The following is a 24,585-nucleotide window of genomic DNA, read 5'->3' as shown; positions in this document are numbered from 1 at the left end:
GCATACCCAGAAGAAGCACTGAAGAAAAATTGCTAGCAGAATTTAAGGTGCAGTTGGATTTTTAAGGGTTGAATGGAGATGTAAATGCCACTGAAGTACAAAAGGATATACAGGCACTTTGGTATTCATCTATAATGTGCAAGGGCCAGATACAAACTTATCAAGGTGATGGCAGTCAGACTTCTACATCCACACATTTTGGTTCAGTGTGGTACAAAGACACAGCCTAAGTATTGAAAGGAAAGCCATCCTGCTAACACATAGTCCTTACTGTAAACAGTATCTATTAAGCCAGACACTCATTTTACAAAAAAAGAAAAACAGAAAATAGAAATAATCTTTCCATTCCCAGATCCAGTACAGCCTTCTCTAGCTTGGGTCTTCTAATCATGCTGTATATGCAGTGTATGCACACTTTACATCTTCTTTGTGAATAAAACCTCCAGTATTTGCATTAGATTTCCAGGTGTCTTAAAACAGAGAATAGTAAATCTGCACATCATTGCAGAAGGAGACAGATCAATACATTCCATGTTTCCTGCTAAAGTGGAGTCAAATTGTTCCCCATCACTTGAATTTGATGTTAAGTTTAGTCCTTCTTTTGATGTACTAAGTACCATTAATGTAAATATAATTAGAAGATTTCTGACAGTCATATGATTTTTAATTTAGCAGGAAAAGGCATAACATGATCTGAAGGCTGGAACTCTTATGAGGTGCAGAGAACAGTATTCTGCAGGTGAAGCAACGCAGTACAGTTCATAACTGTGGGTACTCGGTAACATTTGTACCAAAATTTGCTATATTTGTGAAAACCAAACAAACCTTGGAATGCATGAATGAATGTATGCTTAAGGCAGTTGAATTCTATTCAAAGAACTAAATTCCACCTTTGACTTTGTCAATAAATTCCTGTGTCAGATAAGTCAAGTTACATATACTAAGCTTTTCATAAATGTCTCTCCTAAATTCTTATTTTTTAGGTAACCAGTTTGAGAACCTAGGTTCTGTTTTGCAGAAAAACTGAAAATTTTAAAAAACTGAAGAATTAAAGCTGTGATTAAAGCCATAGGAAATGCCTACATATAGAAAATGTTTTGAACATGCTAAAGGCTTTGAAAAATCAATGGGTTTGTGTTACAATGTTTGAAAGTTTAAGCTACAGCTTCTTGGTACACTTCTTACTCATACACAAATGGAGAGTATCTTCTTGCATTACCTAGTGGGCATTTTTAACATAAAGTCATTACATGTATAAGACAGCCATTTTTGCACTACTTGTCTACCTAAGAAAGACAGATGGAAGGCTGATAGGATTTTTTTAAAACACCACATGTCTGTGGCTACACATTAATTCTGTATCTGGGATCACCTGAGTATGTATGTCACCTTCACATACCACTGGTATGATGGAATGAGATCCAGAACTGCACCGTCTTTACTTCTCCAATTGTTTTCCTCCATTTCTTTATGCACTGGTTTTCATGGAAAAGAAATCTGGTTGAGCTCATCACACCAGGGCCTTAGTAAATTCTAATCAGCAAAAGTGAACGGAGAATTCAGGCAAGCAAGCCATGGGGAAGAAAACTATTCTGTCACCAGAGCAGAATTATACATTATGTGGTTAAGAGGACATAGAGCGCATACTGAAAATAAGCTGTATATTAAAGAGCTCAACAGACACTATCCATCCTCTGCAATGAATAAGACCAGCACCCTAACAAAAAAATTTATGGTAGTAACAAGGCCTGTGGAAAACCAAGCATAACGTGTGCACAAAGCCAACATTTAAAGCAGAAAAAAAGCTCATTATTCTTCAGACAATTTTGGTATTGGCATTTTCTAAATCTTATAACCTTCTTTGTGTTTTATATATGTATATACACTAATCATCATATATTGTTTAATAGCTTTACATAAGTAAAACAGTACTTAGTAATCCAGGTAAGCATTAGGCTCTCCTATTTCATCAGACATATGTTCAGGCAGACAATAGCTTGTAGTAAAGAAAAATATGATACTCAAACAAAGAACATTACATTCTGACCATATTTCACTGGAAGCAATAGCCAAACACATTGCTTATAGCAGTCATTCTGGACATTGCCAGGGCTCTGGAGAGAGATGGGAAAGCTGCTGGGCAGAGCCGTCAGGTGTACTAATGAGATAAGGGAGCTGGAGAGCTTCTTTGAAAGTAGTTGCAGAGAAGGTAGAAGGGGGGAGTATCGGGTTGTTTCTTTTTTTTTCATTTGTGGGCTACACATGCTCAAAGAAATATTTGTATTGCATATCTCAAAGGAACCCGCATAGGATACCTGTAATAAATACCAAACAATCATAAGCAGTGCCCAGTATCTTCTGCTCTCATTGGATAAATGTACAAGGATGATGAAAAGGAAGCTAAACACCAAATTGAATAACACAGCCTCTAAAACAAATCACTGTATTCTGTTCAAGTGTAACCAACACTTTCAACATTCTTTTGGCAAAAAAAATAAGAAGCTATTGCCAACTCTGCAGAGTCTTGAAAATTCATCTAATTTTTTAAAATGTTGCCTTCCTTCACTTCTAGAGAGGACAATCAGTGTGTGGAGAATGTTTAAGAATGTATCTTTTTTTCATATCAGATATCCCAGATATAACTGACTGACCTGCTTATTCTCTTGGAAAAAAAAATCAATGAAAACAATTAGTTAAGGAAATTATATGTTTGATGGTTCAGCAAAGTTCAATTATTTCTAAATGTAAGTATCCTAACCTTTGTTGATGAGTTCGAGTAGTTTAGATTATACAGGCAAACTAGAAATGACTCAGAAAAAAAATACTTTTGACTTACAATATGGTTTCAGTTCATTTTTTCTCTTGATTATGATCTTCAGTTGCTTAAAACATACACGGATTGTTCTGAAACTATACCTCACACAGAAAAAAGAGATGTGAAGAATCTTTTTCCTCTTAATCTGCAGCCTTTCTGTTACTAGCCAGTTCATGTCCCTTAAGCTCGATATGTATTTCCTTCCTCTAAAGATGACAGAAAATATGATTCAGAAAAGGCATTGAGCTAGATTTCTTCAGTTTGATGGAATACTTGCACTTTTTATATAAGAAAGAAACAATATGAATATAAAATTCGCATGTGTGCATATGTTCTTTCAAATGTAATGCTCTTTGGATCTTTTGTCTCATAAACCTTCAGGGTTTTCTGGAAAAAAATCATATAAATAAATGCTTTGTATATTTTAAAATATAAATACAGCTCATTATGCTTTCTTATGAACATGAGATGATTATATCTCTTTTGAAACACCTCTATGCAAGTGTAAACTACAAAATGCTCTCAGATCTTTAGGAGATCAAAAAGATCATAGCTTTGAAAGTCAGCCTCAGTTAACTGCAGAAAATTCTTCACATTTGGGTATGATCGCTAAAATTCTGAATGTTTGAAGTCAGGACTGAGATTGACAGAAAGTGGGGTAAAGTACTTCTTGTATGACTTGGCGGTCATTTGGGTTTAAAGGACGCTACTCAGCAAACCTGCTTGTAGAAGACTTAATTTTTGAGGTCCTAGTCAGCAAGAACATTAACCTTCTAATATATTTATATAAGTTTCTTCAGAAATCCTGTCCTTACTGCTCTCACTAAGACTTTACTTTGATGTAACTGGGGCTTGTGTATCGAGCAGGTGAAGATGACTAGATTTGCCCTCATTCTATCTGAGAAAGAATATTTTCTTCTTCCATCCAAATGAGGTCCTCCTAGACCAGCCTCTTATGCAGTGAAAGCAAGAATGTGGTCAGCTAAAGAGGACGGAACTGTCAATCAAATGCTTTTCAACAGTAATGCATTACATGATCTTCCTGTCCAGTAGATCTGGTGAAGAAAATAATGCAACAAGGCATGGATGAACATATTTTCTTTTCCCTTCTCTTCTTCTGTTGCCTTTTTTTCCTAATTGAAGATTAAGATTCATGATTTCTGTACTTCAAAAGCAAAGGTAAAATTTGTCTCTGTTGTGTTATCTCACTTAATAGTTTTTGTCACATCTCAAAATTATATAGTGCACATTTTTGCCAAAATTTGAATAAACACTAGGGATTTGGGGCACTATAAACAACTGTCTTAGCATCCAACTGATCTATTTCTTTACTTCCCAAATGCTGTCTCCTAAGAAAAAAGAAAACCTTGCATAAAAGAAAGTTGGGACAAAAATGCAGTAGTGGGAAGAAGCCAGTGGAAAAACTAACCAACTAAGGATCAGCACCATATCTTAGAGTTATATTTAGGCACACTCATCTGGGACACAGGGAAGGAAACTAATTATGGAGGTTAGATGGGTCAAAAGTTAGGAAATTAACCTTAGATTTAGAAGTCTTGCATTCAATTCCCTATTGTGCCACAGATTTTCTAGGTGAAACTGTGGTCAATACTTTTCACTTCTGCCTTGAATTCAATTCACCACATGCAAAACTGAAGATAATAACACTCCACCAACACATCCTGTTGATTATTTTCATTATTTGAATATCATGTTGGTTTTGAGCATATAGATTTGAATAAGACCAAACAGAAGGACAAAAGAAACACGGTTATTTGAGAAGGTGAACTGCCTTCAGAGGGGAAGTCTCAAAAATAATTATAGCCATTAAGACAAACTCTACTTTCAGTGGGTTGCGACTCATATTGCTGAAATTCATTCTGTAATGTCATGCTAGGTATTTATTCCCTTAAATCTCCTCTTTTTCTTTGTTTAAATCAGAGCCTGAACATCACTTTGGCCCAATTTTTGTCCTGCAATGGATTGATATTTAAAATGTTGCTCTTTTAGGTAACATCTATAATTTAAAACAATTATGAAAGTCAAGATTCAGTAAAACCTATGTCAAGAAGTTCACAGAAGCCCTGCTAAGAGCGGCACTTTTATTCAAATTGGTCCTAAATTACATCAATTATAGTTTGTGGTATTATATGGACTTAACCATCGGAGCTTGTTTCTTTTTGTGCACCCTGAGTATAGAATAGTTTGCAAAGACCTGGCTGATGATTGTATCTGTTCCTGTACATTAGTTTCAATTAAAAAAAATATATATTTTTCAGTCCTTATGTTTATTTCTTTCAGTGTGAGCTGGTGAAATACTGAAACTGAAACATACAATGCTGCTCTGAAACTCAGCATGGCCAGGACAGTCCTAAATTGCACCAAATCATAAGATTCCTCCTCAAGGGAGATAGGCTATGAAAAGACATTCCATGGGGAAGATTAACAGTAGCAAAAATAGTGCAGAAGACCAGCCAATAGGTTAATTTATATGCATGCCCATGATCTCTCTCTTCCCTATAGCATAATACATAGACAGTTCAGCTGTATGCAGTTTGCTCATATGGTTTCAGCACCTCTGTATATCACTTGTTCACATGGGCATTTCACAGGGTATAGCAGAGTAAGAGCAATTAACTGGGCAATATAGACTAACGGAGTTGTAACACTCGTTATTATGTTCCTCTTATTTGCATCACCTGCTCCAATACCACTTCTTAAGAGACATCTGCAAAACTGCATAGCCCTCTTCCCCACTTCTGCAGGTCATGTTCATGATGTGGCCTCTTAAATGGAACTATTTATCCTCAGGGAAGTGAGTGACCCTTCAGTTAATGATGATGCTGAAGCCAGTAGGGGATGATGTAAAGGTTAACATGAATATTTTGCAGTTGATATATTAACAGAATCATCCAGTTTCCCTACAAAGAGAGCGATTGCTCTCCACCAGCTTGGTCCTGGTCTTTAAAAAGACCCAAACCATAAATCTAAGTTGGGCAAGAACTCACTAAACAATATCCAAATATAAAAGGAAATATTTCCAAATATTTGAAATTGGTTTCATCAGCTATAAATGTTGATCTCAATTTGATAAAGTGATCTCTTCATCGCACTCTCAATGACTTCCTAAGTAAGTCAGCCAGCTAAAATTTACAGCTTGTACATGGTTTTAAGCTCCTATGATAAAGTCCTAGAGTTATAGTCCTTTTAAATCAATTAAACTGCTTATCAGGAGGCTTTGGAGTAGATTATAAGGAAAATGGAAAAGTTCTGAGATTTAGTTGTTAAAAAGCAAGAATAATCAAGACCAGTAATTTACTTCCAAGTGTTCTGAAAATGTCTACACACATAACATTTACAGAGGTATACTAGGTGGTGCCAAAATGGCATTTGGAAAAAAAATGAAAACATAATACAGAGAGTATAAAAATACCAAACCAAAGATTTGCACAGTGTTATTATATAATGGAGGCATAGCAGGTTTCCATTATCCTATGCATAAATCTATCAGTATGGACATATAAAATAAATTCAATCAATTTTTTTAACTGAATCCACAACTCTTACTATGTCATAGGAGAGTTTGCATCTTAAAAATAAATCACAGAAATTCAACCACACAATGCATATTGCAGGAACGAGACTTGCATACCTATGAAACCCTACAAATGGAGAGGTTAATCTAATATTCTACATACTAATTCATACCTAACACTTTTTTCACTGTTCTCATTCACATATTAATTAAGAGTTTCTGCCAAGATTTTCAGTCTTTTTTTGGGTTGTTAAAGCAGGACTCTTAAACGCTGCTTCAGACAAAGTTTGGAAGGTGAATCTTGGATTTTTCTCTTTGAATATTTGAAAACACACATCTTAGGTCAATAAATTTTCAGACAGTTTTGCTTGAGATTTGCTTCAGATTGTTTTCCTTAGTTGCTAGCCCTAACTCCTAATTTAATATCAGATCCAGCAGAGAATCATAGAAATATGGAATCATAGAATGGTTTGAGTTGGAAGAGACCACTTTTTCCCTAGTTTTCCTTTTACCACCAACACACCTATAGACGCTTTCTTTGTTGCTCTTGACATTCCTGGCCAGATTTAATTCTATCAGGCCTTAGCTTTCCTAACCTGAACCCTGGCAGCTCAGACAATTTCTCTGTACTCATCCCAAGTTACCTGTCTTTGCTTTCACCCTCTGTAGGTGCCCTTTTGAGTTTGAGTTTGTCCAGGAACATCTTGTTCATCCATGCAGACCTCCTGGAATTTTTGCCTGCCTTCTTTTTTGTTGGGCTGCATCACTCTTGAGCTTAGAGCTTGAATATTAACCAACTTTCTTGGGCCCCTCTTGTCTCCAGGGCTTTATCCCATGGTACTCTACCAAGAAAATCCCTAAAGAGGGTAAATCTCCTGAGGTCCAGAGTAGTGAGCTTGCTGTGTGCCCTCCTTGCTGCCCTAAGGATCTTGAACTCCACCATTTATTGGTCACTTCAACCAAGGCTGCCCTTGAGCTTCACATTTCCCACCAGCCCCTCCTTGCTGGTGAGAACAAGGTCCAGCACAGCACCTCTCCTCATTGGTCCTCTATCACTTGGACAAGGAAGTTATCGTCAATGCATTCCAGGAACATACTGGACTGCTTATGCCCTGCTGTGTTGTCCCTCCAACAGATATCGATTGGGATGGTTGAAGTCCCCCATGAGGACCAGAGCTTGTGAACATGAGGTTCCTTCTATCTGTCTATAGAGGCCATCACCTGCTTGGTCTTCCTGGTTAGGTGGCCTCTAGCAGACCTTCACAATAATATCACCTGTCCTGCCCTTCCTTTAATCCTGACTCATAAGCTCTCAGTCGCCTCTTCATCCATCCTAAGGTGGAACTCCATGCACTCAGCTGGTCACTGACATAGAGGCAGACAACTCCTTCTCGTGTCCCCTGCCTGTCCTTCCTAAAGAGCCTGTATCCTTCCATTCCAACACTGCAGTCACAGGAGCCATCCCACCATATCTTCATGCCAATAAAGTCAAAGCCCTGCAACTGTGTGCACATCTCTAACTCCTTGTTTATTCCCCATGCTAAATATGTTTGCACAAAGGCATTTAAGTTGGGCCTCTGATGAAGCTGGAGAAGCATGTAGAGTCCTAAAGCCAACCCAGGACTCTAATGGAAGGAGTATAACCAATATAACAATAACCAAAACTGTACTTCAGAAAAATAAAGTTGAAATATCTCTCTCACACCTACATGCCTAAAAAAATTATTTCCATCCAACTTTGCCATCTCAATATGCTTTGATTCCCTAGCTGCTTTTCCTGCTACTTCTTGTCTCACACAGTTTTAAAATAATAAACAGGAAAGACACTCTCTCCATGTGACTCTTACTGATTCACTAGGGTTCACCTGGTGTGATTCAAATCTCAAGATCTTGAGTGATAGCAAACATGCCACTCAACCCAGCTGAAATAATAAGAACTGACCAGGACTAGAATCATAACTCTAGGATTCTCAACTCTGTCTTTGATCATAGGCAATTCCTTGTTAATTTTGCCATCCAAATATCTTATACAGAGAAGCAAGAGAATAAGCAACACAAATACAACAGATTACATGGAATATTGCCCAACTTCATATAAAAGTTTGTGGTATCTGTATCCTGACCCCAGTGAGACATTGATGGCCCCATTAGAATGCTACGTGGGCCACAGAGGACTGAAAACAAAGCTACAAGTGAGTGTCATTTCTTGGGAAAATTTTTAAACATGTTGATTAATTTTACTTCTATCAGTTGTTTTTTTCGTGTAACTGCTGAAATAATACCTTGTACTATAGTATTCATGGCTGTGACAGCAGCCATCCACTTTAGTAATCACATACAGCATTTCCTACAACTGAATTGCAGTTGTCCACATTCGGCCCTGGCATGAAAGCCACTCATAGACACGTAAACCATCATTTAAACGGCAGATGGACCAGGAGGAATGGGAAATGATCCCACTCCCAACTTTACTCCTGGCAGAACCTGATTGTGTCACTTGGCCATTGAACTTGGCTGTGACAGATGCCACCGAAGGGGAGAGACAGGCTGTGCCATCCGGCGGCCTGGAGTGCTGGAGTGCAGGGTTGGGAAGCCCCTTCCAGAAGCAGCAGTCGTTCTCCATGCTCCCCCTTTGCACTCCATATGCAACAATACTGCCAGGCCAGTTCCCAGAGCAGGGTTCCTGCAGTCCATCGCGACACAAGCTTACCTGCAAAGGGTCCTTGAAGCTATTTCTGAGAAACGGCAGTATTCTCTCAGCCTGCCCTTCCTCTTTTCCCTTAGTAAAACTCAGCTGTCTGAGTTAAAAGGGAACACGGCTTCTGGTGTAAACACAATTCCAGTCTAACATTTCTCTGAGAGCACTCATAATCAAATAGCATAAATCATATAGTTAACCTTTTGAGACAGCAGTTTTAATTAATACATTTTTAATTGTACATGACAAGATATATCTGCTAATGAGTGATGACATAGGCTACAGAAAGAAACATGGTATTAAGCCTCAGGAATTGTGCATTAAGCGGGACTATATTACTGACCTGTGTGGATTTCAGCAACTAGCTTACAACCCCATTCAGGAAAGCTCTCAAATTGAAATTTCAATACAAATATATGAGTTGCCTATAGACATTCTTAAGTAGCTTTTTGAATTAAAGCCTTCACTTCCATGTAGTTTTTTAGCTCAGTCTGGACAATAGGGACTATTTAATCTAATTCTACTCTTACAATAACAGAAGAATAATTTAGAATCAGTTTGGGCCTAAAAGATGTCACTCACATCCTCATCTTGAGATAGTTTATTTACTAATCTGTTCAAATGATCTTCTCTTCTTAAACACAGCCAAAGAAGACAGAGGAAAAAGGCTTTATTTCCATGTAATGTTATGATGTGTTTGATGGTCCAGTTCAGTAGAAGATCAACAGCATATGAAGATTTCCCCAGAGACCTTCATCGTTACCAGGGTAGATCTCATCACAATTCAACACATTTATTGCTCTGGCGCTTTTCACAGATGGCTGTGACACTAGTTTCCTCCTTGGCTTTTTTTAGCAACTGTACTTTAAAGAAAACAAGCTGGACTAACAAATCTTGTTAAGATTCTAACATAAAGCACTAAAAGGATAGAAAAAGTCTCAGTTAAGGGTGAAATGTACCATATGCCCTCCAAAAACTATGCATCATGTAGAACCACCTTTGTGACTGTCTTATTGTTCCCAATTGTAGCTGGATGTGTGTAGAGATAAAACTTCCACTCCAAGCTGCAAATTTCTTTATTTTCATTATTTTTTGTCAGTTCTGAAAATACTTTTCTGGCATAGTTTTTTGTGAGAGATTTTATATAGATAAATAAAGCTAGGTAATTAATAGCTCCATAGACATCCTCTACTAAGAACATTTTTAGTTCAAGAACATAAACCAATTTTAATTAATGGGGCTGAGTTTTTAACCTACTTACTTTTTATAGGACTTATGAAAGATAAAAAGTGATGTATGGAGAGTCACTGTATTTGAGTGCATGTTATAACCCTTATTTGCATAATAAAAGAGACTATGCATAAGCTTAATAGTAATCATAAATGTATATTACTGAAGACATTTATAGATACATGAATATGTATACCACATAGGGAAAAATATCTAAGTTATTAATGTTGACAGATTCAATACAGATGATGTTATGTATGTTAATATTATTATAAATCCTTATTGTTATTCATAGGCTTATATTAATATTGTCATTATGAATCATATTCTGTCAGTTCCCGTGAGAAAATAAAAATACATGAAAGCAATACATAGTGGCAAAGTGGCATTGTCATGTTTATATTAATGTCAAGTTCAAATTAAAATTAGTTCTAAAATTAGTGACAAATGCCTTGTTTCACATTTAAAAATAATATGCATTTGTGTTAATGCTGCTAATAAATTGATATTGAAATAACTAGATTCAATAACTATAGCTTGAATGTGTTTATTGTCAAAGTAAATAGAAATATAATCTTTTGAAGCTGTCATTGCTAGCTAATGAATAAGGAAAAATGATGTGCAGACTTTGCCTATGAATGTGATGGTCCTGATTATTTTTCCTGACAACATTTATTTTGCCCTAGAGTTCATTTATGCATTTCACCCTGGTTATTTTTGATCCTTACGCTTACAAAATGCTGTAGAGCATGGATGTCTCTGGGATTCAAATACAGGGTAGTCACTGGGTATCCCAGGATTCACTGGGCAGTACTTCACCTTCCTTCACCCCATCTTCAGTTATGGACCACATGCAATCTTGAATTATCTTTGGTCCAGCCTACTGCTAGAAGAATCATGACACTTGTTTGCTTAGTTATATTTCTACTCATTTTCTTAAGAAAGCTTTAAATGAGAACTTACAAACATCATTAATTTAAGAGTTTTATTAACACAAGGACTGAAATAGTTTCACCTTTCTTCTCTAGCACTGTGTCAGCATGAAGTTGTTTATCACATATATACTACAGTCAGCATTTTTCTACTGTTTTCATCAGACAACATAAAGTTCCTGGGGGCTATTAATCACAGACAGAATGTTAAGCCTTACACCATTTTTTCTTCTCTTTCTATTTTCTTTTTCTTTGGCCAGAAACATATGGAAAAATCTATGTAGAAATAGGGCTCAGTATATTGTTATTTCTCAGACAGAGGCTCAAATCATTTTAATACACTATCACATATAGTGAGCACCATTCATGAGAACTAGTGTTTGGATTGAATTATGTTGCTACTCTGAAGAGAGTTTAAGAAAACCTAATAGTTGATCCTTTGGGAAATACAACAGCTACACAGGGACAGTTTATTTTCGAAGAAGTTGAGTTGTCTGTAGATTCTCACAGATACACTTAACATACTTCCTATAGTGAGCGGCACTTGCAAATGTACATCTGTGTACACAAAGGACTTTGAACATGTATAAGAAGCTATCTCTTAATTCAGTTGCTTAATTTCTTGTATTTACTTGCTACAGATACTTCACAATTTAGGTAGATTTTTGTGCTAGTCTACTGATAGATCTCATCCTTAGTTTTTTAAATATTTGGGCTTAACAAAAATCTACAAAACAAGAAACTGTCTACAGGACGTATGTATTAAAAGTTACTTCTATCATTTTTCTATTCCTTTCATTCAACCTATGTGTTACTGGTGTCATATTTGCCTTTGTAAAAGCAGAAAGTCTAAATACATGGAGCACTCTTCCCCAGTTCTTATCCTACTTGGGAAGACAAATCCTACTGTCATTCACACTAATACAAACTTACTAGATTAGTATCACTGAGCTGAACTGAGTCATTCTGCAGTCACAGAGGTCAAAATCTGACTTAATCTACATGGGAAAAGTTATTTCAAAATGAAGTTTAATGAATGGTCTGCACTCGTACCTATGTACAGATTCCATAGGTAGTAAGTATGCAGAAAGAAGTGTGAAAGATGACAAATCCAAGAAGAGAATATAACTTTAAGGAAATTCAAAATGAGAAAGAAATATTACATCAAATCCACCCAATCAGAACTGATAATTCTGTTTGCAAAGCCCTAATCTTGTTTCCTGTTCAGGAAGAGATGACGTCAATAATGCACAGGACCTGATTTCAGACAAATACTTTACGGTGTGATTAGTTTTAATAATATAAATTATTCAAATAAAATCTATTTACAAAATCAGGCAGTAAAATAGCTCAGAAAACTGTATCCTTCAGTCTCTTTTAGTAAAGCACTCTGTTGTAGCCTAGAAGCACAGAACTTTGCATGGAGGTCTTGGCAGAAAAGTAAAAGAGAACTGTACTTTAAAAATGTTTGAGAGCTCAATTTTCCACTGCAGCATTAAAATCACTGACTTTCCTTTAGATATATTTTCTGACTGTCTTGATTTGTGCACAGATAGCTTTCACATAAATCAGTGATGATGCTACACTTGGATCATCTTTTTCTTATACCATCAAAACTGGAGAAAAAGACATTGCTTCCTCTCCTCCTTTTTCTGCCCCACTGGCTTTCATTTGGGAAGGATGAGAAACCATGTCTAACCCAAGGAAAGGAATGAAATACAGACAAGCTACATAGCAATGTGCAGTTTAAGCCTGGCCTGAGATCAGCCTCTGAAGTGCTCCCTCTCAGAGAAGCAGCTTACCTACCTCCCACAAGTATGTGAAAGCCTGTTTCTTTTCTACATTTCGTCAACACTTGTTTATCTCATCCTACCAAATCTCCTTGAATTGAGTTGCGTGTCTGTAAAATGAATCCAAGGCTGAAACAAACTATTGACATTCTCTGCCTCCACCCAAGAAAGTTTCTATTTTCTGTTGGCAATGATCCATGGCATTTAAATTCGGTCTTCCACAACAGGCTTATAGAAAACTAAAGAAAGAACTACAGTGCTAGTGAAGGAAACATAACTCTAAGATTCTCATTTAAAACAACTGGTAGAACTAGTAAGCATAATGTGAATTTTCCTTACTAGTCTGTTTCTTGACTTTTTACATGACTGATTTTCCAACACACTCTACTTTGTCATTTTCAAGATCCTACTATGGGTTGCCAGAACAACAATAATCTTCACGATGGTGAAAGAATAAGGGCCCTGAGACTACATCTCTGTTTGTCAATAATTGATTTGAAACCCATTTTAACAAGGCTAGCAGCTACTGTCTTATACAGAAGTGAAAAAGGTAACAAACTCCCTCAATTAATCCAGGCTCTTAGCTGGTTTCTGACCAGCCATGTTTATGCTACCACTACTCTGGAGGGACTTCAGACTGGACAGTCTGACTGTCTTGTGTATTTCTTCTCACTAACTTTTAATGTTAACTCAAGGCAAAGCTTTTCTTTGATATGTGGCCTTAATAAAGTAGCATTACCAGAAATCTTGTCTCTGGGGTCTACACATATTCAAGTTGAAGGAGAAATAAGTCCAGACTTCTGGAAAACACATTTCCTTGAAGAGATGTCTCATCCAATGTCACCCGATAAAGCCCCTATGATTTCATGGCAGAACTCTGAGCAACTCAGGCCTGCTTCCCACTGACCTTTGTCTCACACTGTTTTCAATATTTTTCCTTTTATTCCTAATTACAAAGAATTAACTCTTACCATAATTTACAAACCTGATGAGGAGCATGAAAATACACCTTTGCCCCTTTTCTGCAACTCACTATTCCCCTCCCTCTTATTTTTAACTGAATGTGATTCATAGAACACTAATGAGAATGACATGCTAAATGTGTTCTTGTAACTACAGGCGCGTGATTGCTCCCTGACATATATGCTTTCCAGTGTTTTCCCCAAGCTTGCTGTATAAATGGTGACATTCCCATGGGGAAAATGCTTCCATTAAAAGCAGCATTTTCCCCATGGGAATGTCACCATTTTTACAGCAAGTAAAAGTTAGAGAGCAATTAAGCAATCTGGACATCCATAAATCCATGGGTCCAGATGGGATGCACCCGCGGGTGCTGAGGGAGCTGGCTGAAGTCATTGCTGGACCACTCTCCATCATCTTTGCCAAGTCTTGGGAAACGGGAGAGGTACCTGAGGACTGGAGGAAAGCAGATGTCACTCCAGTCTTCAAAAAGGGCAAGAGGGAGTACCCGGGTAACTATAGACCGGTCAGCCTCACCTCCATCCCTGGGAAAGTGATGGAACACCTAATCCTTGGTGCCATCTTAAGACATATCAAGGATAAGAGGGTCATCAGGGGCAGTCAACATGGCTTCACCAAGAGGAAGTCATGCTTGACCAACCTCATAGCCTTTTATGAAGACATAACAAGGTGGAGAGATGATGACAGAGCAGTGGATGTGGTCTACCTTGACTTCAGTAAAGCATTTGACACCGCCTCCCACAGCATCCTCATGGCTAAACTGAAGAATTGTGGACTGGATGATTGGGTAGTGAGGTGGACTGTGAACTGGCTGAAGGAAAGAAGCCAGAGAGTCGTGGTCAATGGGGCAGAGTCTGGTTGGAGGCCTGTATCTAGTGGAGTGCCTCAAGGATTGTTACTGGGGCCAGTATTGTTCAATATATTCATCAACGACTTGGATGAGGGAATTGAGTGTACTATCAGCAAGTTTGCTGATGACACCAAGCTGGGAGGAGTGGCTGACACGCCAGAGGGCTGTGCTGCCATCCAGCGAGACCTGGACAGGCTGGAGAGTTGGGCAGGGAAAAATTTAATGAAATATAACAAGGGAAAATGTAGAGCCTTACATCTGGGCAGGAACAACCCCACGTTCCAGTACAGGTTGCGGAATGACCTATTAGAGAGCAGTGTAGGGGAAAGGGACCTTGGGGGTCCTGGTGGACAGCAGGATGACCATGAGCCAGCACTGTGCCCTTGTGGCCAAGAAGGCCAATGGCATCCTGGGGTGTATTAGAAGGGGCGTGGTTAGTAGGTCGAGAGAGGTTCTCCTCCCCCTCTACTCTGCCCTGGTGAGACCTCATCTGGAATATTGTGTCCAGTTCTGGGCCCCTCAGTTCAAGAAGGACAGGGAACTGCTGGAGAGAGTCCAGCGCAGGGCCACAAAGATGATTAAGGGAGTGGAGCATCTCCCTTATGAGGAAAGGCTGAGGGAGCTGGGTCTCTTTAGCTTGGAGAAGAGGAGACTGAGGAGTGACCTCATTAATGTTTATAAATATATAAAGGGTGGGTGTCATGAGGATGGAGCCAGGCTCTTCTCGGTGACAACCAACAGTAAGACAAGGGGTAATGGGTTCAAGCTGGAACACGAGAGGTTCCACTTGAATTTGAGAAGAAACTTCTTCTCAGTGAGGGTGCCAGAGCACTGGAACAGGCTGCCCAGGGGGGTTGTGGAGTCTCCTTCTCTGGAGACATTCAAACCCCACCTGGACGCCTTCCTGTGTAACCTCATCTGGGTGTTCCTGCTCTGGCAAGGGCTTGGACTAGATGATCTTTTGAGGTCCCTTCCAATCCCTAATATTCTGTTATTCTGTGATTCTGTGAAAAGAATACAGTGTTTTTATGTGCAGCTTATATTTATTTATAATTTATAATATTGTTCTAAGTTTGAATCAGGCTCAGCACTTCCTCACCCTGTTTGATAATTATATTTGTCGTATATCAGCTCATCCATTTCCTTACTTGCTGTTCGGCTAAGTAAAACTGTAGGGACCTTTTAATTGTTCCTCAACTTTACCTCCTTCCTTCCATGGTTGTAAACTTTTCCCTTCACTTGTTCTCCTGTATTTATTGGTTCCTTGCTGTAGGTGATAGAACTAAACACAATAGTCCAGGAGTGATCTGACTAGAGAGGTACAATAACAATGCTGTTGTGCAAAATGATTGTTCCATTGGTTTACTACACAAAATCACATTGCTTTTGTTGTCACTGCAGTGTCTTGCTAACTCCTATCTAGATATTTGCCTGCTTTCAGCCCCAGATCTCTTTCAGGATGAAGCATCTCACTGTTGCCTTCCCCTGGAATATCTGGGATTTAAAAGCACTTTGGTTCTGTTCTCTAGACAAATTGCACCTTTCTATCTGATCCAGTGTCAGTACATCTAGGAAAATAAAAATAATATTTCCTCTGGCCATTTCTAGTTTGGTGAGATTTACTTGCTTTCTTATAATTCTGCAGAAGCAGAAAAAGATTAGGTTCCATATCACACAAACCCAAAAACCCAAAGAAGACACGTTCACTTGCTTAGTACTCATCAGCGCCTTAAACACACATGTATTTATTAACATTTAAAGATGCTTGACATAATAGAAGACCTCATGTAAATTAGGCAGCATTAATTTTGCGGTTACCCTGGTCTTCCGTCTTATCTGCCACTCTTCTTGCTTTCCAAATATCTAAAGAATTTTCCTGAGCACAAGGAAAAGGAATAATTGTACCAAGAAACTTGCTGACCCCTTTCTAAATGTCATGTAAGTGATTCTGAACACAGGCAAATCTCTTTTCTCTTGGTTCCTATGGAAACATCCACCTCTACTCTCCTTTATCACCTTATAGCCTATTTCTCATGTCTCTAGGTATTTTTTTCCTCTGTTTCCCAAAGTGCTTTTATTGAATATACTTTCCATATTTACTCCTTATGTGATTTGACACTTTCTGTATCATTGATGGAAGCATTCAGAAGGATTTCAAGAGAATCTTTCCACCACTCCTTGGCAAAATCTCCATAACTTCACTGGGGGAAAGGGTGGCCTGTCAGGATTTCCTCACAAACATATTCTTATTTTAGATATGCTTCTGCCAAAGAGGCTGTGGATGTTCACCACTGAGACAAGTAGACTGGGTGGCTGAAGATTTTATCCAGACTTCTTCAATATTAAAATCATACATTTGCCTGTAAAATTAATCAAGGTAAGAAGTGTAAGCATCTATTTATGTGCAGGCAGAAATGCAAAATACAGGTTGTTCAGGTAATTTTCAACATTTTACTTATTTTTCTAAAGCAAAGTGATGCTTGTGATAGATTCAGTGCATTAAATCTAATTGTAACTTTAGAAAAAGCATAATTTCAGAAGAAAGTATTACAGACTGTGAGTCACAGAATCATAGAATGTCCTGAGTTGGAAGGGACCCACCAGGATCATCAAGTCCAGCTCCTGTCCCTGCATATGACAACCCCACAGTTCACACCATGTGTCTGAGGGCCTTGTCCAGTCTCTTCTTGAACACTGTCGGGCTTGGGGCTGTGACACCTCCCTGGGGAGCCTGTTCCAGTGCTCCACCACCCTCTGGGGGAAGAACCTTTTCCTAATGTCCAACCTAAACCTCCCCTGGCACATCTTCCTGCCATTCCCTCGGGTTCTGTCATCGGTCACTAAAGAGAAGAGTTTTCCCTTTGTGAGGAAGCTGTAGACTACAATGAGGTCTTCTCTTAGTCTTCTCTTCTCTGGGCTGAATAAACCAAGTGACTTTAGCTGCTCCTCATACTGCTTCCCCTCCAAACCATTCACCAACTTTGTGTCCCTCTTCTGGACACTGTCCCATAGCTTAACATCTTTTTTATTCTGTGGCACCCAGAACTGCACACAGAGCTCCAGGTGAGGCCGCACCAGTGCAGAGCAGAGCGGGACAATCACCTCCCTGCCCGGCTGGCCATGCTCTGCTGGATGCACCCAGGACATGGTTGGTCCTCTTGGCTGCCAGGGCATACTGTTGGCTCATGTTCAACTTGCTACCAACCAGAACCCCCCAGATCCCTCTCCACAGAGCTGCTTTCCAGCATCTCATCCCCGAGTCTGTATGCGCAGACAGGATTGCCATGTCTGAGGTGCAAAATCCAGCACTTGCCCTTGTTAAACTTCATGCAGTTGGTGATTGCCCAGTTCTCCAATCTGTCCAGATCCCTCTGCAGGGCCTCTCTGCCCTTGAGAGTGTTGACAGCTCCCTCCAATTTTGCGTCATCATCAAACTCACTAAGTCCTGAGTCCAAGTCATTTATGAAGACACTGAAGGGCGACAGTCATAAGATGGATCCCTGCAGAACCCCACTAGTGACTGGTCGCCAACCCGACATAATCCCATTTACTAGAACCCTTTGAGCCTGGCCCGTTAGCCAATTGCTCCCCCACTGCATTGTGTGTTTATCCAGCTGTATGCTGGACATGTTGTCCAGGAGAATACTGTGGGAGATGGTATCAAAGGCTTTACTGAAATCCAAAAGTATCACGTCGACAGGCTTGGTCAACTAGGTGAGTAACCTTGTCATAGAATGAAATTAAGTTTGTTAAGCAAGATTTTCCCCTCATGAGCCCGTGCTGCCTGGGACTAATGACCAATGAGTGATATTACCTTCAAAGCATGTAGAGATCATTTCAGTCTCACTACATTCCTTTGTAAAGAAAAAGGAAGGGGGCACAGGAACAAAGTCCTTTCTGAATGTCTGGAATAATATTATGCCGTATCCAGAGGAGTGAGTTTTCACATGACCTGGTGAAGAGCAAACTTATCTGACCTCAAAATTAATGGTTCTTCACATCTTTAGTTATATACTTCTGTCTCTCAAAAAAAGGGAGTTGTTTTTAACAAGGATTATGTCATCTATGAAAATTACAGTGTGGTTTCATTAATAATTTTATCACCAAATTTGGAGTGCAACAATTTCTGTGTGCAAACAGAAACATGTATCTGCAGATGAAGAGGAGGAAGAAATGTTTTAAATCTGTTCTAATACCAAAGCAAATTCTAGCACGAAGTTATGAAATTACCACCAAACAGCAGTGGTGGAACTACATATTGAAGTGGGATAAGAAAACAAGCTAAAGACCAAGCTCTGGGCATGTTTCTAAAAAAGGAAGGCCCAAGTAACCTTTGACTAACAGGTTTTTTTTGCACCCTTTGTATTCTTACCAGATGATGCACAGAGAAGATATTAACATTTATCATTTCAAAACATGAAAGAATTTCAGACAGGACTTGCATTTGGGGGCACATAAGACTCAAGGTTGTCTTTTTGCCAATGTGCTGTAACGTTATTGCACTCAGGGTGCACTACTGACAGTCACTGTTCTGCAAAAATGACAGAAAATAGGGAACAGGAGTAAGCAGTTTCACTTCTTGCACACAAAATGTCAACTTAGCTGTTATCTTATGGCCTAAGTGATTAGTAGAAATACACAATCATTTCTGAAGCTGTTTACTGTATATGCCACAGAGGCAGCCAAATTCCCAAGCTATTTGAAATCTTTTGCTTCCAATTCTCAGGGCTGCCTGCTTATATAGAGAGGACGCTTCAGTCTCTCACAGTGATTTTGCTGCCAAGTTTTTGTGTGCTGTTGTTTTATTTTCTAACTCACTTCCCTTTAAGTAATGTTCTCTTTTACCAGGGGGATGAAGTGATCAGGTATTTTTCAGCACAAAGAAGCCACCAATCAAACATTTGTTGCATAATTTAAACATGTGGTGAGGGAGAGAATACTGGTATAATTCTATTGTGTTGTTTACCCAGCGTACCCAGATAAAGTCCCTGAAGGCACTGTAAGCATATTAAAGGAAAAAAAAAAAAAAAAAAAAGAAGGTATTGCCTTTTCCCTCTTTCTCTTTCTCTTGCTCCCTCATTACACACTGGGCTTTCTTCCAAAATACTGGAGGTCAGTCTGAGGGGCTTTTTATAACTTAATCCTTAGAATCTGGGATCTACAGTTGTTTTTTCTTCACTTAAAAGAAAAAAGAAATAATAATAATAATTTTTTTTTCTGGTTTAGACTTTTTTTTTTTTAATTTCCTGAAGAGGAGGTTGGATTCTCAGCTCCATTGGGAATTACTTTTTCTTTTCTTCCAATGTTTCTGCCTTTCAAAAGGCCTTTAATTGTCTAATATAAATTTCCTGATTTGTCTGTTCAAATGTCTTATATAAAGCAGAATGCTTCAAACTGCTTCCTCTGACAGATTGCACTTATTTTATTTTCTAATTCTGAGATAATTTATTATGATAAATTACATTGTTATGATAGTGAATTACATCAGTAATTGCTGTTATATTGGCTTCCAGGCTTGTTAAAAAATTATGTTTCTGTTGTAATAAACATTTTGCACTTATGTATCTTAGTACCATGCTCTATGATTGTAATAAATACACTGCATTTATATGTTATCTTTCACTGAGGAAGACACTAGATCATCTACAATGTCCATTTGTGATGATATACAAGACTCTACAAAGAACTTTAGCAAGAAAAAATGGGTTAATTTTCTTTGGATGTACATGGTACAAACTCCAGTACAAGCACTCTGACACCCTATTCTTTATATGAAATTAGAAGCAAACACTAACTGTCTTCCACTAAAAGACTATTTGAAAATTGCATCATTAAACATTAAAGAGAAGCTTTATCTAGGGACACCCTAGGAACTGTGTATGAATATCCCATATTCCAGTGTTTCTCAAACTATGGTCCCTGGAAATCATAGGTCAAAGGCACCACCACACCTTTCTTGGGAGAGCACACATTTTTCTCACCCGATCATAGCAGGGATATGATGAAATAGGGAAAAAGTTAACTCTAAAAATTATATGCTTTCGAAGCAAAATGCATTTGCTTTGTATATTCACACCATGACAAATTGAAAAAGAGGTGTCATCCTACAGAATGCATATCCCACAAGCGTGCCTCTCACTTGTGAATTTTACACTGAAACAGATGCAGCTATGCAAAGAAGGAAAATAGTAGTCCTCCAACTTCTGAACTTTTTGGGAAAAAGTATTTAACAGATAGTGTACTACGTTTTGCTTCAGTAGTGATAGAAGTAAACCTGTGTGTGGGTTTAGCACCAAAGAGCCACAGTGGTATTTGTTCCAAACTGAAATATGCTTCTTACTGACTTTGATTGACAACTGAAGACAAAGATGCCTAAGCCTTTTGTTCCCCAAGGGCCTGACCAAAAAACTTTGATATATCTACGTTATACAGCCCAATGTCCGTTTTAAAGAACCTATCCCCATAAGTATCATCCAAAATCCAGAGCTGGGAGCTGTTCTCCCTATATCATATCAAAGAATCAAGTGCCTTAGGACTATGACTCAAAAGCTCATACCCTCACCTCAGGAAGGAATATGGCACTCAAACATATAAATCCAAAGGGGTAAACTTGTGGTTTTCTTTCATGTTGTTGCCTGAGAGCCAGGACTGTCCATAACACAAGGGGATTCAGAATTGCATTCTTCAACACCTAACACTTTTTCTGAGAGTGAGTTTGTGGGGTGCAATGTGAGAAGTCTTGTTTGGCCTGACGAGTTTTCGCATGGACAATAATTTGACATCTCCATGACATGTGATAGAGTAGTTGCTTAACTGCCTTAGCAAAACAGGGAATCAGAAATGAGATGGTTTCCACAGAACAGTGCTTGGGGCTTACATTGGACCTGCAAGGCCAAATATTTTTCAGTACGCTAAGATCTGGAAATCTTTTAGAAATAACTCACCTGCAGGGAGAAATGTAAGTCAGAGGAATACCTTGGTACTTTATTAGTGACCTTCTGACCAATGAACCTAACTGGAGGAGTGACAGAGACCATGCTTTTAGCTTTGCAGAAAGTGCCACTATATAGGTTCGTGAGCTGGGCTGGAGGGCATCCTAGCATCATTCTCAAAGATGTAATAAAATAGATTCTTGGACACATAGAATCATTTAGGTTGGAAAAGACCTTTAGGATCATCAAGTCCAACCATAAACCTAACATTGCCAAGTCCTCCAAACAAAAGTAAAGCAGCAGCAATAACGAGCAGGACACACTTGTACATTGACGGCAAGCTAACAGCAAGTTTTTTAGTGACCATGTGCAGTGGCTAGGCTGTGTTTCCAGTCATCAAAAGACATGAATAAGCACTCTACAAGTCTTCCTCTGCCACTGAAGAGTTCTCAAGGAACTGAGACTGCAGACTGCTGTTTCCATACCAATTACATTCAAGAGTGTTCCCCAATTTCTATCTTAAAAGGCAGCTGTCAGTTCCTACTGCAAAATCTTCCCTTCCACAGCTTTTTAGCTAATGGACTGATTTCTGAACTGACCTGGAGTTTGCCTAACCATAACAAGAAAGTTCGTTCACAAGAGAATGTTGGGCCAACTCTAACTCAGTTGATAAAATCACTGCCCTTGCAATGACAGAAACATCAGTAGATACAGAAAGTAAGGGGATTTTTTTAGTGTTATTGAAGCATTAGCATTGGATGCTGGGTTTTAGTAATAAGAAAATGGCTCTTTCCCTAACAGTGTTAATGATCATAGGAGAGAAAGGTATTCAGCATGATGGCATTGCTAGCAAGAAAATTGACATAACAAGGCTTGCTGGTTTCATAACCTATATTCACTTAGGTAATCTAACTTCTATCCTGCTGAAAATTACCTGTTTAGTGGTAGTCAGTGGTAACTGATTTCCAATGAAAACATTTATTGCACTTGTTATTTTCAATATCTGTTATTTAAAAACTTGAGACTCGCTAGACCAGAGAGTTTCAGCTTAAAAGGGATTACAACCAGATCTCATAACATCATAATTCCTCTACCTCTCTCATGTCGTCAAATGAAAAGACCTCACCTAGAACCTGACTGTCTAAAAAACACACACAAACAAACAAAACAAAACAAAACAAAACAAAACAAAAAAACAACCAAACAAACAAATTATAAAAACCCTCACCTAAATCATATCATAAGAAAGAGGTTCAGCTTTGAAATAAGTATTTGGTATGACTGGAACTTATAGAATCAGACCACTGGAAGAAGAAATATGTTAGTAATATAGATTTGAACAGTTCAACAATCATAAAATATTCCTTTATGCTATTTATTTAAATAATGCAATGGCTAAAAGAAAATACTAAATATTTAGAAAGAAATGGTAAAGGAGGAAAATGCAGTTTGCTAAAGTAATATCTGAGTGTGAAACTGTGATTCCTAAACTTTGATTTTCAAGTAGTGTGTGCCACTGAGCCATCAGTATGCACACAGTTCTGCTCTCCACCAGGTCTTACAGGAGATACCCTTATAGGAGCTCTTTCTTATAGCCAGTCTTCTGGGGAAAGATTTTAAGGGAATCAGCTCACACTCTTTTTTCATTCCTTGGATTTTCTAATAGGTAGCAATTTCATGATATGGATATTTCTCTATAAGGAACCTGATGGAAATTATCAAGTTCTTTCACATATATCACATAGTTCAAGGCATAGATTTATTTCCTGGTATTTCTGATAGTTAAAATGTGCTAAAGCATAAGGCTAAGTTTTAATGAGATAAAACTGGACTCAAGTGTTCCCTATGAAATACCTTTCTCTTATTTTAATTTGTAGTTAGGGTTAACTTGAATTCTCAGCAAGGTCAAGTATTTCTGAACAAATTCAGAAAAGAGATTGATAGGCACTACTGGGCTTATTATTAATATTATTCTCTTGTTTGAATCTGATTCTGGTTTTCTGGGGGTCATTTTTCCCCAGATTTTTTAAAATGTTGATGTGGCAAAAAAAGTAGACAGGTCCTTCTTAAACTGTTGTAGATATAATTTCAAGTTACATCAAGGACAACTAAAGCATATTCTGTAAAATGTTCTAGGTATGAAATATCTAAAGGATTTTGGGTTTATGATTAACATTCTGAGTTGATGTACTAACTGGTAAAGGAGTTGATATGAGAAGCAATTCTAGCACATATCGTTGTAAAAGTCAATATCATTGAAAGACACGAGAGTATGAAGGAGTTTCCAGTTTCTGCTTTATAAATAAATAAACAAACTCCACTGACATTGTCGGAAGAATGTACTGGAATAAACTTGCCCTTCCCAGTATCCCTCCTCTGTCATATCTACCCTGATCATTTACGTGAAACTGGAAGACCAGGCTATTCAAAATAGAAAATTTCCATCAGTTGTGATTCTAAATGGCTTAGATGTTCTTGCAAAATTCTGCTACAAGACTTGTCTCATTTTAAAATTAAAATCCTCCTTGTCTGTCTTTTAAACTGAGATGAAAGCTGTCAGACCACTTATTAGGCACCTCTGGCCTGAAAAATATACCTCCACAGAAAATGAGATAGGTCTTTTAATCTGCTCCACCTTATGAAGATTTTATATTTCTCTAATTTTGTCAAAGTAATGGACATTCTTATTTACAAAACAAGCAAACAAAAAAAAGCACCACTTTAGTAACACAGGAAATTGTTCCTATAATGTAAACTAGAGGCCAGATTCTCAACTAATGTAAAATGTTTTAGCTCCATCAAATTCAAAGTAGCTAGCCAAT

This window comes from Caloenas nicobarica, chromosome 2, assembly GCF_036013445.1.
Source record: "Caloenas nicobarica isolate bCalNic1 chromosome 2, bCalNic1.hap1, whole genome shotgun sequence".
In the NCBI taxonomy this organism is placed as follows: Eukaryota; Metazoa; Chordata; class Aves; order Columbiformes; family Columbidae; genus Caloenas; species Caloenas nicobarica.
This window is presented reverse-complemented; position numbering follows the sequence as displayed.